At 37.9% G+C, this 19,710-nt stretch overlaps 1 protein-coding gene and 2 long non-coding RNA genes across 3 annotated transcripts in view; 2 read left to right on the forward strand and 1 right to left on the reverse strand.

Annotated features, from left to right (window-relative positions):
* LOC149051961 (uncharacterized) overlaps nt 1–19,710 on the reverse strand; it is a 193,801-nt gene that overhangs the window by 157,993 nt on the left and 16,098 nt on the right. The gene's annotated exons all lie outside the window — the stretch shown is intronic.
* LOC149051969 (uncharacterized) lies at nt 724–7,109 on the forward strand. Its single transcript, XR_016188270.1, has 3 exons — nt 724–885; nt 5,612–5,647; nt 6,042–7,109. It is a non-coding gene; the product is annotated as an uncharacterized LOC149051969 (long non-coding RNA).
* LOC149051970 (uncharacterized) lies at nt 8,088–11,111 on the forward strand. Its single transcript, XR_016186357.1, has 5 exons — nt 8,088–8,142; nt 8,424–8,622; nt 9,268–9,375; nt 9,607–9,694; nt 9,897–11,111. It is a non-coding gene; the product is annotated as an uncharacterized LOC149051970 (long non-coding RNA).

A 19,710-nucleotide genomic window follows, 5' to 3' on the forward strand; every position in this document is an offset into this window, starting at 1 on the left:
ATGCATTGCGGATGAGACTAAGGACTATTTGAGGATCACCCTGCAATTATATTATGGGCGAGCACTATAGATGGTGATGAGAGAGGCACTTGAAGAAGGGATTTTCCTCCTCCTGAATGGAAAAGGTTAGCATTCAAAGAGATGGAGTCAGAAGCGAAGGTCTTCATGACGCTTTTACCGTATGAGGGGAGAAGGGTGGGGGGATAGATTTGTTTTGCAAGCTGAAGGCTTGACTGTTAGTCGTAAGGCGCCGTTGGTTTCTGTCCAATTGACGATCAACCCTATTAAAGTTATATTTAACTCACGCTTTAAGAGGGCATCCTTTGACTCGGGGTTTTCCACAATAGAGTTGTAATAATACATGTTAATTAATACATGTGCGAATAATTAATGGCATACGAGGTTAAACCCATCGGCAGCATTTCATCTGCGAGTTGAAAATTAAGAAGTAATTTTCGCTTATTTGTACGAACAGATGGGACACGCACGTCAGCCACCGGTGAGTAATACAGCATTCTCGTAAAATTTGAAAATAGTAAAAGTGTTTTTGTCCCGTTAAATTCTCGATCTTAGAAAGAAAACCATTGCTTTACACCTGGTGCATGTTTCTTTCAGTATATTGGTCTATCTATCGAAAAAAGTGAAAAAAAACTGATGACTCATGTCATGAACTGTCGACCGAGTGTTATCATTTTCATTTATTCTAGCTCCTACTTAACAGTTTTAGACACTTGAAGAAATTTCCTGTCATTTACTGCTCCCAAATACAATAACTTTCGTCTGCCGACAGCTGCACGTAGCAACTTATACATATCTGGGGCTTGATGAAGAGTGAAACTGAATCCTGCAAAATGGCAAAAACCCTTTTTATAAGTTCTTGGTTTGGTAAGTATTACCTTTAATATTTCTGTTAGTTTATCATAAGCAATGAAAGCCAAGCGCTTGACTATCATTTGCAAAAGATTCATATCGACTTAAGAGCTAATGTCAGCATGCATCAGACAAACAGTGGCAAGTCACCCAAAATTTGCTTTCGCTCTTACTTCTATATTTTGTAGCCTAATATGTCCTGATAATTGTGGTGTAGTTTTTTTTGCGAAAATATATTTTAGTTTTCGAGAAATGATTTTTTTTCGTTCGACCACTCAAATATGCAAATATTCACCGTGAATATTACCCGAGTTGTGTGACCTTGTGTAACGAATGTGCTTGACCTCCAGTATTTCTGTCAACATAATCCATCGTTTTATCATCTAAACTTAATCCCCTGACATTATTAAAGCTGGCAAAGTCGTATTTATTTTTTGGTGAATATTTTTGTCCGACATACTTTTCCTATGTCGAAGAGTAGTATCAAAACAAAGACAGTTTTAACAATGACCGATATGACAAAATCTACTAAGCTTCAAGCTTTTAAAAGATAAAAGGATGGTTAAAAAGTTACTGCAAAAATTTCCTTGTGTAATTGTGTTGTTCTATCTTGAGACGAACTCAAAGTCGGGCAAAATTTACTTGCTAGCGACTATGAAATATACATGGCGTGCCTATTTGTCGGCACCGTTTACCGGCATAAATCATTACAATTTATTAAAAAAAAACTAGCATAACACTCTTACCTTGTTTATTTATGATTTTATTAGCTGTTTCGATTATTATATAACGCCTGAGTATTACTTTTTGATAGGAGCCCAGGTTTTGCGTTGTGTTTTCCCCTCCCCCATTTACATCATAAGCTAGTCACGCAGTAATTTATACTGACGCAAATGAATATTTATCCTGTAGAGAGATTTTTGTTTATGTTGAATTGAAAATCTTAGAATATATGCCTTTTGTGGTCACTAATCGTTATTTGAGTGGCAGCGAAGCAGTTAAAGGCGGGTTGTTGCTTAATGCTATTGAAATTCATAGTAAACGTTTGAACGTGTCCTTTAGTAGCATGTCGTAATGATGTGGGATATTGATCAAATGAAGCCTTTAAGTGCTACTGTGGTTCTTTCTTTATTCACTCCGAGCTTTCGCCGTTCTACGGCATCATCAGGGAGGACGATAAAATATATGCGCTATGGTTTTAAACGTTGGAGGTGCCACTGTAAATTAACATAGTGTAAAACTAGCCAGTAGGATGCATGAAAACTAATGGCGTAATAAAATGTTCTAAAATATGTGTTAAAAACAGTTAATTAAAATAGCTCATTAAAAAAGAAGATCGTTAAGTTCAGTGCATTCCTCACGGGAGTTCAGTCCCGGCTTGTGCTTACGACTACGACTTACGACTTGCGCACAAGCCGGGACTGAACTTCCGTGAGGAATGCACTGAACTTAACTTTAACACATATTTTAGAACATTTTATCACGCCATTAGTTTTCATGCGTCCTACTGGCTAGTTTTACACTATGCTAATTTATAGTGGCACCTCCAACGTTTAAAACCATAGCGCATATATTTTATCGTCCTCCCTGATGATGCCGTAGAACGGCGAAAGCTCGGAGTGAATAAAGAAAGAACCACAGTAGCACTTAAAGGCTTCATTTGATCAATATCCCACGAAATTCATAGTATTTAGACAGGAGAGCAAAGCGTGATGCTCTGGGAATAAAAACTTTTGGGGGCCTTTTACATGATATCGGAATGAGTTTTGTTCAAAAACGACTTTATACCGGTTGTCACATGATACCAGAGTAACGTATATTCGAAACAAGTTATTTCTGAATGAGTTTATTGAGGTTTTCATTCCAGAACGAAACACTCATTCTTGTACCTGTGTAATATAAACGTGGTAAGACTCGTATATCTATATGAATCTTCTTTAGGAGTGAGGGAAGCATAGAAAAGGACAGAAAAGGACATAAATAATTGTTTTCACATGCTAAATTATCTTGAATGTAAACGCAGTGTGAAATTAATTTCGTTCCGGAACGAAACTTATTTAGGAATTATGTAAAAGGTATCTTAGCGACGGAATATTAGATTTTTGAGGTGGGGGTGGCTGGGGCAAATCACCTTTTTTTTTTTTTTTCACTGGGGGGCAAATCTTTGTTTTTAGGTACTAACCGGGGGGGAAAAGGCGATCGGAAATGGGTAAGGATGCTTGTCGTACCTTTAATCCGGCACATCAATTAAAGCATTCCGATATTACTTCGATTGAAAAATGTCAAAACAGATCAAGTAAATCGGTTTTCTTACCATGTCTAAACTATTCATGTTTAGGGTGTTCTGTTTCATGAAGGAAAACTAAACCGTCTATAATATGGCCATGCCATTCCTTTATTAGCTATGCTGTCCTACAGCTAATCTTTAGACCAGCTTTGTATTTGCCGATCTATTTGACATCCTTGTATTTTTGGTGGTGACGGCCGCCCATAGGACTGCTTCCTTTCTCTTTTGAAGCTAAAATATCATTTCCAGCCAATTAGACCGATAGACGATGATCAGTAGAAGCTAATTAGTTACAGTTACTTGCAATCATTCATATTTGATTCATATCGATTTTGTAACAAAAAAATTAGTGATAAAAAAGAACGAGCGCACGACCTCACCAAAGTGCTTTTTTTAAAGTACTTGTTAGTTACAAAAATTAGCATATAAATATGACAGTTAAAAAAAAGGACGAGAAAGTAACAAGCATTTAAGATGTGTTAAAAATTACATAATTGCAACAATTAAAAGCAAATTGATATTCATTCATATCCAATGACACACACCTACACAAACAGTCAAATTTTGGCATAACATTTTGAGGCTCTTATAATAGATAGAAGCTACAGTAATATCTTTTGTTTGACACCGAATGTATTGAATTAAAATTGGATTATCATTAAAGTGTCCCCCCCCCCCTACCCTATGGAGTAAATAATGAATTCAAAATAACTTGAAAATTCATTATTTCAATTTGTATACAAAAAATAGAACCGCTACCGCATCGCAGCTAATAAAGCAACTCTCTAATGAAGTTTGGATATAACGCGGGCTCTCTTTGGTTAGAAGAGAGTGCTTTATCAGGGTACAAAACACGGAGCTAAAGCTGTCACACCATCTGCCAACTTGTACTTTGTCCGACCATTTCCCGGACTTTTCTCTAGCCTTTTTTCGTTAATTGAAAGTGAAATTCCGGAACAAGCGAGACGGCAACTAGCAACAGAAGAGCTAAACAAAGGTTTGTTAACATGCCGAGCGCCATATATTTTCGTGTCCAAAAGTGAAACATAGAAACACATAAATGATGAATGACATAACTGTCAAAAGTCGTACAGATCATGAAGGTGGCAGGGCGACTACGATCATGCTTAGGTTCACTGAAGCTAACTCATCATGGCGTTCTCTGGTCATTGCGGGGAAGAAAGCCCCAGAAATTACATCGGTCGCCCTTTGAGTGAACGAGTAAAAGCTTGCTCTGATATCGTTTCCGATGCGTTGCGTGGAAGTCACGGCAGCCTAGTTTTACGGCGCTGTCATCGCGAGAAATCTTCATTTTCCTGTGAATTCGGCTGTCGTTCATTCATAAAACACATGCCTTAAGCAGTTTTTTTTCCAGTTGTCACGTATAAAAGCTTGGGTGTTTTTGTGTGTCGCGATTCGGCCGGATTTCACTGAATATTTCATCTTCAGGTTCTGCATGTAGACTAAAAAGCTTCAGGCAAGTGTCAAATTCGACCTGCCGAAGTATTTCAGTTTGTGAACTATTACACATTCTAACTTTAATGGTTTGACATTCTAAAAAAGCTTAGTCTTGTTCAACCAATCAGATTATTTCAACCATTCTAACAAGGATTCTGATTGGCCTATTGTAGCGTGCTTTATGAGAGTATAGAGCATGCTGATGACACTGTTTTCCCTTTTGAAAATTGACGGTAACGAGTGAGGAATTAAACGGATTCTTTATTACAAAACAAATAGAGAAGCCTTCAATGTGCTCTGTTCTGTTATAAAGCACTTAGGAAGCGGTTAGAGCACTCAAGAAGCCCAGAGAAACACTTGACTATAAATTCTCATTAGTTTGTTGTATTGTTTTTCTGTGAATTTCCTTAGATGACCACAAATAGCAGACTTAATTCTTCAGTCACTCTATTTAGTAAAAATAACTCGTCAAAGAAATCATGAGGGGACGTAAGCGGCCTCAACTGTAAGTACTTTTTAGAAATGCTAGGATATTATCCTAGCATTCCTAACATTCCGAGCTGCGCGAGAGTGTCAAAATCCGTGCGTAAGTCAGAAATGTCACTAGACCTTAAGTACGCCAGATGAGGGCGAATAAATCGTGTGGATATGTTTCTCTTTATAATCTACAATGTAACGCAAAGGAACCGGCCGAGGAATAAAGGCACTATTAATTGCGTGTGAAACAAGAGCATTAGCTGATGACATTTTGATATCAGGCATTAATTCATTTATCTTCTCATATTTATTCCCCCTCATCTGGCGTACTTTAAGTCTAGTAATATTTCTGACATCCGCACGGATTTTGACGCTCTCGCGCAGCTCGGAATGTTAGGAATGCAAGGATAATATCCTAGCATTCCTAAAAAGAATTTACAGTTGAGGCCGCTCGCGTCCCCTCATGTATATCTCAGTGAAAATAAGAAACTGAATTTATTTTTAACACTCGTACTTCAGCTATCCAGACTTTGATGATGCAATCCGTGAGAGGAGGTAGGGCTGTGATTTATCTTTGGTGTATATGTGTCACTTAAAGTAAAATTTGGCCCAAAAAAGGGGAAAGGTGTGACTCTGATACATTTACAAGTCGTTGAATAGGAAAGAAGAAAGCTGCAGCTTAAACCATAGAATCGCCATTGTTAGGTTGAGTTTAGTGAGTGTAACTACGTTGAAAAGGGTTTAAATTTGTACTTAAAGACGAGATGTTGAGCTTATTGTGAACTAGAGAAAGGTTCATCACACATGTACGAGGCACATAAAGTTAGTTAAAATGTCTCTATACTCTGCTATATATGCATATGAACTAAAGTAAAGTGAGTACGTCAATTTCATGTTTTCCATAGTTCGTTTTCAGATGCTATTTTTTGTTTTCTCCTGTAATCTATAGGAAGCGACAATGCATGTTTTAAAAAAACCCACTACATTTTTTGTACGTTGGGAAAAACATGAAACGAGAGCAGAAGTTTTTGCAAGGCCGAGGGCGGTGATTTAGTTTCCATTGAAACCGAAGAAGAGTTGGACATTATCATTAGTGATATCAGAAACTACAATAAACAAAGGTGGCACATCGGTTTGGTAAGAAAGAACGGGAGTTGGACCTGGGTGAGTGGAACACCGCCAACTATTTATAAATTGGGAGAGCATTCAATTGGGTGCAGAAATAGGGGCATGTTAGTCAAGAGCCAATCGTGTAACTTTGCAGATCAAGTCCCAAGCGGTAACGATGTTCCGACTTTGCCATATATTTGTGAAATTTCGAAAGGTAAGAAAATATTACATTTGTATATTTCACTTTAAAAAGAAAGACGCGTTAGGAAAGTGTCACCACGCCACAGAGTAGACAGCTATGTCCAAGTGTTAATGTTAACTGCGTTTTTCCCCCCGTGATGTTTCTTGTGTTTCACAGACGTGAAGAAAATTTACGTTGGTTTACTGATAGACAAAGGTATAAAGACAACCCACTCTTTCAATTAGTTCTTCAAATTGTTAAAAGAAGAAAACAATTGAACTAACTCGGGCCCCAAAATGAACTTTTTCAGCGCATTAGCATCGAGGAACCCTTCTTTTGCTTGAGAGAAAACATGACTCACCTTTTTTAAATTGAAAACTTTAAGTCACGCGAAGAAATTTTTGGTAGTCATCACAATAAAAGATTAGATAGATGCTGACTTTTACGTGGATGTCTCAGAAAAACTACCCGCGAGATTGACATATTTGAAGGCCTGGACAAGGAGCCTCCTGACCATTTTCTCTCTCTATGCTTTACCCATCAAATCCATCAAATTATTCAAATAAAGGCGCTGAATTAAACCTTTTTCCAGCAAGACGAAAATCGAAGAAAGGGCCGTAAATTCATCAGAAACAGTTCAAGATAAAGTAAAACATGAAAACGTCATATTCAATGGTTTAACAATTAATACGTGCACGTTTTGCCTGGTATTTTCTGGGCCACGTAAGGGCGATTTCGAATTACAAAAAGTAGACAAAATGTGTACTAATATTTTATGTTAAACCGGTGATTAGGGGATGTGTTATTTTACTGTTATTTCATAAAAAAAAATATTTGGCGTCTAGTTTCGAATAACATCCGACAGCCCTATCTGAGCATCGATCACATAAGACGTGCACGAAAGACGAAAACCATGTAAAGGAAACAGTAGGAGTTTTCTGTATAACCAATACAAAATCGAGTGCATTTAATAGTTTTAATCGTTCAAAGCGGCCATTTTGTTACTACGCTTTCTGTCCGCACTCTTGCCCTTACAGTGTAATACTAAGACAATTTTTTTTTACATAATGCGGTCTTGATCAACATTTTTCTTAAAAGTTTCATCAATATCTACATTAACTTCGTCGCCCTCGCCCTCGCCCTCGCCCTCGCCCACGCCCTCGCCATCACCATCGCCATCGCCATCCCCATCCCCATCCCCATCTCCATCTCCATCCCCATCTCCGTCTCCATCCCCATCCCCATCTCCATCGCCATCCACATCTCCATCCCCATCCCCATCCCCATCTCCATTCCCATACTCATCCCCATCCCCATCCCCATCCCCATCTCCACCGCCATCCCCATCCCCATCTCCATCCCAATCCCCATCTCCATCCCCATACCCATACCCATACCCATCCCCATCCCCATCCCTATCCCCATCTCCATCCTTATCCTCATCTCCATCCCCATCTCCATCTCCATCGCCATCGCCATCGCCATCGCCATCGCCATCGCCATCGCCAAACCCATCGCCATCGCCATCGCCATCGCCATCGCCATCGCCATCGCCATCGCCATCGCCATCGCCATCGCCATCGCCATCGCCAGTTGAGCAGCTGGTATGTTTTGTAAATAGTCATTTACCGTTTTATACATGTCGGTATTCAGGATCTCTTCTGTTTACAAACGTAAGAGACATTATTTTTTAATTTAGGCAAAGGAGTATGTTTCAAGATTTGGCGGAATAAATATTAGCAGAAATACTTCCATACAGGTATCTAATTTTATTTGACTTTAAGGTTTTTTAACTTTGATATATGTTTGGAAACGATAAAAAAGTAAATATCTGACCTTGAAGGATAAACCACCATCAAGCCACATGAGGTGAAAATGGCGAGGCTTCAAAAATAGTCCAGGCTCCTAAGAGTTCTTTAGCCGATGAATACCCTGGAAACCATTTGGGGCCTCCTGCTAGACTCTTTCCGCATTCTTAAAAGGAATTGCATACATGAGACTGGCTGGTTAATCACCTGGAAATACTTTATGTAATTGTAGGAGGCTGTAACTGTGTTTGAAGATTTCATCTTAAAAATCAAGAATGTCACAAAAAACAAGGCCGACACAGAAGAGGTTAAAACACTGAAAAAATTCATCTTTGAAGTAGCAGAGGCCGTCGAGAAATTTGCTCTTAATTATGGCAAGCGACACCTGAGTGAAACGAGACCTTCGGAAAGGATCATTTCCCCAACAATGGGTGAGATTGCGGCCTCTGAACTTGTTTAGTTTCAAAGTATATTCCTCTGTTTCGTACTGACTTGCTGACTGACTGTTGTTATGAGCCCAACCTATTAGAAATGTTATCGTTGAATGTCATCGATTCATCTGTTCTTTCAATCTGTTTGATACTTTGATTTTTTGCGGTGAAGAAGGAAATTCAAGGTATTCTTAAACAATCAACAAAAGAGAATCGGAATCCTTCAAATTGTGAAACCCTTCTTCTCGCTCTGTTTACTGAAACTTTTCTTAAATAATGGATTGGTGAGTAACACTTTACTCACCGAAATTGACAAATCTTACAGATACTTTCCGCTTACTTTATACTATACAATGAGCTCAAAATTGGTCTATCGTCTGCGATGCATATAATTCCAAGATTTATGACCGCGCTCCCCTATGAACTCTATAGTTCTCCGACGAAACGGTTCGAGGAACGACTCACTTTTTAATTAGTTTTACATTGAAAAAACGTTTTAAAATGGTTAAATTGTCGAATAGTCGTCAAAGGGCAAATAAGATACAAGAAATACACTTCCATCCTATAAGATTATGACATATTTTGTGTACAACATAAAACACATGTTTGTGTATATGTCACTGACCGTTTTTTTTTTCCCGACAGTTTTGGTCATCCAAAAAGCCCATCGCCAGAATGCGAGTGACTTCAACCTTGAGGAACAACCATGGCAAGCGAGAATCCATATCGCTTCTTCGAATTTTGAGGAAGATGGTTCGTTTTAACCAGCGTGTTAACTGTACAACTTTTCACTACCTTGCTTTCTCCAATCGAATTTCTGTAAAGATGTGCTTCATTACTTTACACAGTCTATTTTCCTTAATCATTCGCTTTCCTTCCAATGTCACGTAACTCAGAGCCTGATATAAATTTCAATTTTGTGGGTTTTTTTGTTGCTGTTGTTGTTTGATAACTTTTTTCTGTTGATTCTTGGGGGGTTTTAAGGATCATTGGTAGTTGCGTTTGTGTACAAGGAGCTGCATGTCCTACTTCTGACAGATCAAGCCATCAGGAGTGAAACAAACAACCAAAGGTGACGTTATCTTCATATCACTCTATGTTGTTTACCTCCAAAAGCACATAACACGACAACACATAATATCTAAGTTCAACTAAACTGAACTTAGAAAGACTCCCTGATTGTCTCTGACCACTCTACCTTACTTAAATCTACCAAAAGTATGTAATGTTGCTTCCTTGGCTCTGGTCCATTTTCAAATACAATTTCGTTACAGGTATATTAACTCCAGGATAATGGCCGTAACTATGGACCCCAAGCCAGAGAAATTGCGAGAAAATGTCATCCTTAAGTTCAAAAACCCAAAGGTAACATGAAAATTAGCTGCTATGCGCTGTTTTGATTTATTCTCACTGGATAAAATCTATTTTCAGGTCTTGACAGCAGAGAAGCGCTGTATGTTTTGGAGTGGCTTAAGCGAAAGGTAAAAAGACTACAATATATTATTGTAAAGTGTATATCCCTTCTCAAATTAATTAAGTATGGAGGAGAATGAATGAACTTTCTTAGTCAGATACTTTTGGGCAGGTTAACAGTTTCCTGCAAGCCAACATGTTGTTATTTTTAGAGAGGAGAAGTCTGATTGAAATATTTTCCCAACTAAGACTTCAATGGAGGAAAAACTTAACGCAAAATTATCAAACATTACCTCTTCCCCAGACAAGGAATAATTTTGTGCGCTTCGTTAACTTACTTTTTTCATGTGTGACAGCTTTTCAGAGGAAGGATGCCATGTAGTTACATCAAAAAGCAACTCAGAAGAGACAGTTTGCAGCTGCAATCATTTGACGCATTTTGCCGTCTTAATGGACTACGACGATAGCAGAAAGGCAATCAAATAATTTTTATCTTACTCAATAATTTTATGGGCTCAAAAAAGTAACTTTATGATGTCCTCTCATTTTTTTTTTCTTTTTTTGTAACAGCTCACCGAGGAGGACGAAAAAATTCTGAAAACAATCACCTACGTGGGACTGAGCCTTTCTATCGTCGGGATACTTTTAACGTTAATACTTTATTCTTGCCTCACGTAAGTAGTATACCCGAATATTAATTAGGTCGATTCGCAACTCTTCTCAACTATGCTGGTGAGAAAAAACTATCTCATTGCAGGTCTCCATGCAAATAAGAACATGCATGTCGGATAATTTACAAATTTAAACTTCATTTCATGCTCCATCAAGAGCCCTTGAACAGCTCATGGTTTCACGGTTTATAACTTGTTTGGGTTCAGACTTTTTCCTCGATATATTTTCGTTTTTTGACCTTTCTGGAGCTATATAATGATTTTTTTCTTTCCTTTTCTGTCAAGATTTATTTCATATCTTAAGCGATATTTTGCTATATTTTTAATTCGATCTTGTTGTTTTTTGTGATTCTTGCTACCTTCAGTGTGTTGTTATTATTGTTGTTGTTGCTTTTGTCTAATTCATTCTTTTTGTTTTTACTATCAATTTACCAGAGATGTTCGTCAACCTCTCTCTCAAATTCGACTGAGTTTTTCTATCTCCCTTGGAGCCGGACAGATCATCTTCCTCGCCGGAATAAACGCTACAGAAAACAAAGTTACTGTCCTCTCCTTCTATCCATAGAATGAATTAACTCTTTGCATCGTAAATATCTTGTCGAAAGGAGTACGTTAAGAATTATACGAAAACTCTTTCTTTCCACAGGCTGCCTGTGTTACAGTAGCAGCTCTGATGCAGTATTTCTTCATGGCCGCTTTCTGTTGGATGCTGATCGAGGCAATTTATTTCTACTTCTTCGTTGTGAAAGTTTACAACATTAACACCAAGATGTACATGCATCATGTCATCTCATGGGGTAAGTTTATTATTTTAAAACTCGCACTGGTAACTGTAGTTTTGCATGCTTTCGGATCGCCAAATATGGTGTTGTCGTCCAGCGAACTGCTTTGATTTTCTTTTTTTCCTTTATGGGTAGGTCTTCCAATGATCACGGTGGCCATTTCACTTGCCATCGCTGCTGGGAAAGAGGGGTTACAAAGCTATACGAGTGATAAATAGTAAGAGAAAAATTCAACCGTTTCTTCTTGTTTTTTTCCTTTTAATTCATTTCATTGCACTCTTTCTTTTGTATTTTTGTATACTGTTTAGAATCGGTATTATTTCATTTGCTGACAATTTCTCTTTCTTTCTTGTCTTTTTTCTTCTTTGAGTTTAGTTGCTGGCTTTCCTCGACGAACAACCTAATCTGGATATTCGTCGCCTTTGTGGCTTTCATTGAAGTTGTGAGTTTATGATTAGTGATGGTGATTGTGATTGGTAAACCTGTTCTAATTGCTGCCAAATGTTTTTTTTCTCTGCTCTTTTAAAAAGGAAATTAACTATTTATGAAATGACCCCACACAACATTTACCATTTCCCTTTTCCTACTTACTCACAAAAAACTTTAGACGTTGTTGCTGTTTCAGGGGTTGCTGGTCAATTTTAACATTGTGATCGCCTTCATATGCGAGTAAAACCTCTCAAACTTTTACTACATTGTATGAAAAAAGAAATTATTCTCTCTCCTTGTTAATGTTTCCCCACAGTTTCACATTGATATGCCAAGATACGTTTTTCGCGCAAAAATAACTCATAAAAAAAAACCTTGAAAAAGATGAAAGGAGCAGTAAGAGTAGGAGATATTAAATTTACATAATTTAACGTGAGGCTTCACTTGGCGTGATTCACTCAGTTTAGAAGGTTTTGTTCGCGATTTCTTAGGTCATTGTCAGTGGATTGAAGCTCATAATCTCCCGGTTAAGAGTTCTATTCCCTGTAAATGACTCCTCACTCCACCCTTGTTACCAATTTAGTAACGTTTTTGGCAAGGGTACTCTCCTGCCTTAGCTATTCGATAACCATATCTAAATAACTTATTTATTTTTATTGCATTCTTCAGGCCAACATATTGATACTCGCACGAGTCATAAAGGAGATGACCAATTTGTTGCAGCCACAAGGGGAGGACGACCATTCTCAGCAAATACGGTAAGATTGACAACATCACACAATAACAAAATAGTGGAAGAGATTGCTATGTTCTCCTGTGAGGCTGTATTTGCCTAACTTCCTCACTCCTTAATTGGTAAGGCCTTACAATATCTAACAATGAAACTCTTTTTCAAAGGAAAATAGAGGAATGTTTTCTTTTTAACTTCTAGACTTGGCATCAAAGCATGCGCGGTGATGATTCCCCTGCTGGGTGTCACGTGGCTATTTGGTCTCCTCTCGCCTGTACATAAAGCTTTCGCTTACATCTTCACCATACTCAACTCTACTCAGGTCAGTGTTCGACGGTAACTGTCAAAAATCATTCAATCTCTTTTATTATATTACTTTCTAACGAAGTGAGACACCATTACAATTGTCACATGATACTTTTCGGAATTTTGAAAACAAGAAGCTCTTAACTATGCAAGAGAAAACAGCCTTCTTTTTCAATTATAGGGTAATTATGCGATTTTCCTTTCTTCTTGGAAATCTTAATAGATATGAGACTAATTGTTTGCGTATTGAAAAAATTATTGATCTTGAAATCACGTTTATTCTGCAGGGTTTTCTGATTTTCGCTCTGCACTGCATGCGAAATACTCAGGTGAGAAAAACGTTAAACTGATTATTAACATCATATCATCATCTTTTAGAGTTTCGATAAATATCCGAGTGCTAAGAACCATATTTCGTGTTCCTCGTCTATCTGCACATCAGAGAAAAATTCAAAAGAAAGATGAATGTGGTTTTTCCATCTCCTATAAAGAACAACTCCACAAGGAAGAGCTCACAGGTCAATGCAAGCTAGGTTGGGGATGTATGGGCAGTTGAATTTCAGTCTTGCGTTGAATTTGAATCGAAATCGCACCTAACTTAAATAACTGGATCCAGCCAACCGGAAATTACTTAGTACAATTACTTAGTACAATTACTTAGTTAACAGCAATAAGTCGGTTACGATCGGTCTGGGTTACGATCTGCAGTTGAAAAGAAGTCTCTCTCTTCATTATTGTGTAAGCACTCAACTAGTTGTAATTGTAACCCTCCTTCTATTATAAGTTTATTTTTTAAGCAATCGTGTATTTGTAAGCAAGATAGTGTTCTTTCTGTCAGTTAAATTGTACTGGTAACAAAAAAATACTAATAGTAATAGCAGCTAAAGTGGACATTCAAAGTTGTTGCTTAATGAATATATAGATGAATACACAAATGGTTGAATAAATAAATAACTGATTTAAAAAGAATAGAAAAACTCTCATAATTAAATCGTTTTTTAATCAGTTACATTTGCCTTTCTTTTCCGCATCCGTAAGATAAGGAATACCATTTTGAATCGAAATACATCGAATAATTTGGAATTCAATAAGGACGACGCTGGCCGGAAATGGCATAATCCAAGAGATTATAATCTCATGCGCAGACTTCATTAAACAGCGATGAAAGAACTTTTGCACAGTGTAGACAATTTAAAGGGAAAAAGCTCAGCGATAAAAATGCGGAATATTTCCAAGGGCCTGGCTTTCAAATATTACTACAAAGGAGAGGCTAGCATTGAAGAGGAATTTCAACCAGCAAGAGACGGAGTTGATTATGTAGATGCGCTTAACTCGGTTTACAACAGGTTAGACTACGTCATACCTATTTAAAAATTAGCATGGATAAAGAAGCGTACGATTTAGGCGGAAGAAGTAATAAAAAAAGGAATATTCTTGAATGTACAAGTACATTTCTCTTTACACCGCCCAAATGCGATATGTCAAAACGTTTGAAGCTTCGATTGACTAACTTTATTGCAGCTAAGACTATTGGAATTTTCCAGAATAATATCGATTATTTTTGAGCTGCTTCTTTCTAAGATTGGAATGATAAAAAGTATTTTATTACCGTGAAGTTTTTCGATTATATTACGAAAAACAATGCTCCACATTTGTTGCGAGCTGCTCTTTGTCTATTGGTCCTTCTATGACGGGGAAAAAAAAAAGACAAACGCCATAAACAAGCTATCAGAGATCAAAATTTGCATTAAATTCTAACTCGTACCAAGGGTTTTATAGGGATGCCGTATATCCGCAACTCGCAAGCGGGGTGAATCAAATATTAGTGTAACGATACCTTTTAACAGCAACCTTTGCTTATCGTGGCCACGATGAAGTGGATGATGAATGGAAGTGAATCCGGCAAAGTGAGCAAAACGTTTTTTTTAAAAGTTGTGCACTAGGTAAGTACCACCTAATTATATCTTGACTTTCCTTTTCCGAAACATTTGTATCGAAACATTAGTCTTTCACTTGTGTCATGAAAAATTCTCTTGCTTCTTCAAAATAAAAATATTGTTCACAGAATATGCTCAGCTCATCTAACTTGTACGTGTAAGCGATAAATGAACTTTCAAGCGCGTATTAGTAGCTGAACATAATGCCCATGAAAATCTCCGGGAAACATGTTTCAACAAATAATTTGATCACTATAGAATTGCCCTTTTTTTGCATCGCCTGCAGCTGAAAAAAACAGCGATCGAAATTTTACATTTCTCAACTTTTGCCGAGCGTGCTGCGGTTGAAATAATCTAGCCAACGGAAGACGTGTTCACTGAGGTCAGTGAGTGTATGCATGTTGTTTAGAGCATATCACATGGAAGAGTTTCTTTTTTTGTTATTTTTTTGTGTGCGTGCGTGCGTCTCTGTGTAGGTGTGTGTTGTGTGTGTGCGGGGTGTGGTGGAGTGGGGGTTGTAAGGATATTACAGAGTCTTATAGGGGTGATTAGGTACAATTGATCATCAAAGAACCAAAATCCTCCAATCCCCACCCCCTCCTTCAGGTGATGAATAATGACCGGCCCCCATTTAATTATTGATTCATATATATTTTTTACTCTTTTATTTTATTTACTTATTTATTAATTTTTTTTTTTTCACCAGGGGAAAGTAACAGAAGGAATTATTTTACCTGACATATCTGGTGTCAGTTCCAATCAAACTTTGCCTTGTATTCATTTGGATGAGGTTCGGTATCCTGTTCTATCGTGAGGTGGAAAAGAAGTGGTTCCTATCTGATAGAAGGGTGAGTCACTTGTGAGGAACACGGCACACAGCAGTTTAACATCGGGCATGTGCGAGGTGATTAATTCTGGCTAGCCGTGCGCCAATGTCCGCCTTAAAGGATAACATAAAAAACCACCACTCTCTCGCAAAATAAGCGAAAGAAAATTGAAACGTTCCTAGAGATCTGCAAAAGGAAACAAGGTACGTAACGATAATGTATATCGCTGAGTTGAAACGATATATACCTTTCAGAGCCATATGAAAAGTTCAAGTAAAAAACTACCAAACATCCTGAAACGCGGGAAAACGTAAGTGGCCAAGTCATGATTGGTTTTAGTTTTGAATCTGATTGGTTGACAGATTGGTGCGAGATTTCTTAACCAATCATCGAGCGAATGAAAGCATAAACAAAGCGATAATGGTTACTTTCGACATATACAAGACATGTGTTCATACGGCACGATATTTCATCGTTAAGTCGCGATTTTCGTGATAATCATCTCATAGTTTTGTACGCTGGCTATGAAAAGCTGTCCAAGGATGGAGGTTGGGGAGGAGTTACTGTTTGCTCCTGCTCTGTACTTCATAAATTGTGTGGAACCATCCCCAGATAAGGGTAACTGTTGTTAAAGTTTGTGTGGAAGCTTTTACTGCTGACAAAATATCTTTAACTTTTCTTTTCCAGGGAGGCGACGGAATCCGGGGTACGCTTTTAGCCAGAGAAACGAAGATCGCTCACATGACGGAACTCCCGTATCCAAGATCAATTTCGTAAGTGGTTAAAATTGATAATCTAGCAGGGTTGGATACCAAACTCTGACAACATACTATATATAAATTTTATTTAGATAGATTAATGTTGTAAAATGGGTTTTTTCCATAGTTAAAGTATTCGCTTGACATCTCTATCGCCTGACAGCTTATGAGGGAAAAGCCTGCATCGAATATTAAGCACAGAATTCTCAGGAAAATAACAGTATTCTCTCAGTAGAAATCAGCCGGGCATTAAAAATTTAACTCAATTATTTTCGCGGCAAGTTGCTCTTCCACGTTTAGGTTATAACAACAATGCGATCACGTGGCGTCAACGAAGAAACGTTAGAACTTCAAGGTAAGTACTGTGAGTGTGAGAGGCCAATGATCTGGTTCGCAATGACCATGCGGATAACGAGTTTTCTTGAAATCAGTGGGAGGTTGTTCATCCGTTGTTACTGGAAAATACTGGTCAAATTTTCCACTTATTCCGACCCCCTTGAATGAGTACTTTTGCTTAAAGACAGAACTACAACGGAGTCTCTTAACCAGTTCCAAGCCGCGATAGATCACAAGATATGATTGGCCAATGTATCACATTACGTCAGAGGACATATCTGCAATGAAGGGGCATAGGCAGAGCGGTACAACTTGCCTCCTATTTTCAACCCGACCCAAACCTTCCTCTCGTTTTCTACCCGACGCAAATTTCGACGCGACCTAAACCTCACTCCTGTTTTCGACCTGACCCAAACCTCTTTTCTGTTTTCGACCCGAGTCAACCTCCTTCCCATTTTCTACCCGACCCAAACCTTGCTGAAACAGACCAACAGGAAAGGAAAACAAACCAGCAGACACACCAACCAAAAATGAAAATATACAATCCTAACTCAGGGCTTCAAACAACTGCTAATAAGACAGTTAAACAGGAAAAACTATTACGAACGACAGATGAGTAAATAGGCTTGGTTAGGTGGTAAATTTTATGGTAATTTTTTTTAAAATTTTCTTTGCAGGTGGGATAGAAGCAGTACTTGTCTTGTCTGCTTTCATTTCTCTTTTGATGTTGGTCCACTTCATGAAATGCCATCAGTGAGTTTTCATCTAAATTTAACCTTAACCGAAGCACTTATCAGCCATTTACAAAGCCGAATACTTCTCTGCAATACTGCGAGGGCAACCACCCGCCAATCACCATAAAGAACATTCCCGCCGACATCAACAAACAACTGTCGTCCCTATCATCTGACAAAGCATCCTTTGACCAAGCCGCCCCTCTATACTAGAAAGCACTCGACGAAAGTGGATACCACTACACACTACAGTACGAACCAGCCAAAACAAGCAAACGGAAAACCGAAAACGCAATAACATCCTCTGGTACAACCCTCCTTTTAGCAAGAACACCAGCACCAACATCGGACACAAATTCCTCGCCTAGTAGACAAGCACTTTCCCAAAGATCACAAGGTCAAAAAAATCTTCAACCGAAACACCATCAAGATCAGTTACAACTGCATGAACAACACGAAACAAATAATCGACAATCATGACAAACGCATCCTAACCGCATCTATACAGGCTGATGACGCCGCCGCCGCCGCTACCATTAATAACAAGACATACAACTGCCGACAAAAGAACGCATGCTTGCCCGACGGGAACTGCCTGCAACCATCAATAATTTACCAAGCCACCGTCACACGCAAAGACAACAGCACGACAGAAACTTACATCGGAATCACAGAAAACGACTTCAAAACAAGATAAAGAAACCACACCGCATCATTCCATCACGCCAAACACAGAAACTCCACCGAACTCAGCAAGCACATCTGGACCCTCAAAGACAACAACATCGAGCACTTTATTTCCTGGCGCATTCTCTCATCACGCTCGCCGTACAACAACTCAAGTAAAAGATGAAATCCCTGCCTTAACGAAAAATTCCTAATCATCTGCCGACCCAAACTATCCACACTAAACAAATGTAATGAACGCGTGTCTTCCAGCCGCCACAGAAACAAAAAAGCCCTCCTACGCAACAACTAAACTGTTAAATTTCGCGCTGCATGAATTAGATTATATTGTATATAAGCGATGGTAAAGATTATTCTCATTAAATCTCCTGATGAGTGGGCAACCACGAAACAGGTCTGTAGGGATGAACTGGTAGTTTATTTGTCTTTTTCCTCCCACAATATATATATATATACTTTTTTTTTCAATTTATATCCTTGCACGCACTTCTGCTTGAGGGTCCTTTTCATTTTTTCTTCGTTATTATTGTTGTTATTTATTATTTTTGACTCTATTTTATACTGGTTATTAAATTAAAGTATTCCGTGGCAATTATGCACCCTTGCAAAATGGAGTTGTTGTTGTAAACGATTTCTGAACCAACACGTTCACGACCAATGTTTTAAAATTTATTTCAGAGAACACGTGCCTCAGTTGTATCAAGGGCAAGCAACATTTTCAAAGGACCTGCTCTTGACACCTGCAGCTTCAGTGGTAAGTACTGTGGTTAACTGACAGATAATAGGAAGTTTAAGAAACGACGACAGCGCTTGGTTAATTAACTTCTGCTATCAATTAATCTTAAGTAACCTATACCTGTGAGGAAAAGTGACTTTGACCTCAAGTTTTACACTATGTCTTACTTATTTTGTGTTTTAAATTTTACTTTTTAGGAAAGTCCAGGGTTTCAATGATGAATTCTTTTTTTTCCTGAGAAGCCCATTCTATACACTTTAAAATGACATATTGTAGGTGTTATTCCTGTAAATGTTTGTTGAGATATGAATTAAAACTGAATGTGGACAAATTTTTGCTAATTTTTTTGGAATGACATGGGTGCACATAAAAATTCATAAAAAATTCATTATTTATTCTTTTTCTTTCAGATTTTCAGGAAATGTTGCTGAGATATTAATAATTAACTTCTGCTATCAATTAATCTTAAGTAACCTATACCTATGAGGAAAAGTGACTTTGACCTCAAGTTTTACACTATGTCTTACTTATTTTGTGTTTTAAATTTTACTTTTTAGGAAAGTCCAGGGTTTCAATGATAAATTTTTTTCCCTGAGAAGCCCATTCTATACACTTTAAAATGACATATTGTAGGTGTTATTCCTGTAAATATTTGTTGAGATATGAATTAAAAACTTAATGTGGACAAATTTGTGCGTTTTTTAACCAGCAGAAAATGAACTTGTATTTTACCTACGAATCT

This window comes from Pocillopora damicornis, chromosome 1, assembly GCF_964200805.1.
Source record: "Pocillopora damicornis chromosome 1, jaPocDami1.2, whole genome shotgun sequence".
NCBI classification, from domain to species: domain Eukaryota; kingdom Metazoa; phylum Cnidaria; class Anthozoa; order Scleractinia; family Pocilloporidae; genus Pocillopora; species Pocillopora damicornis.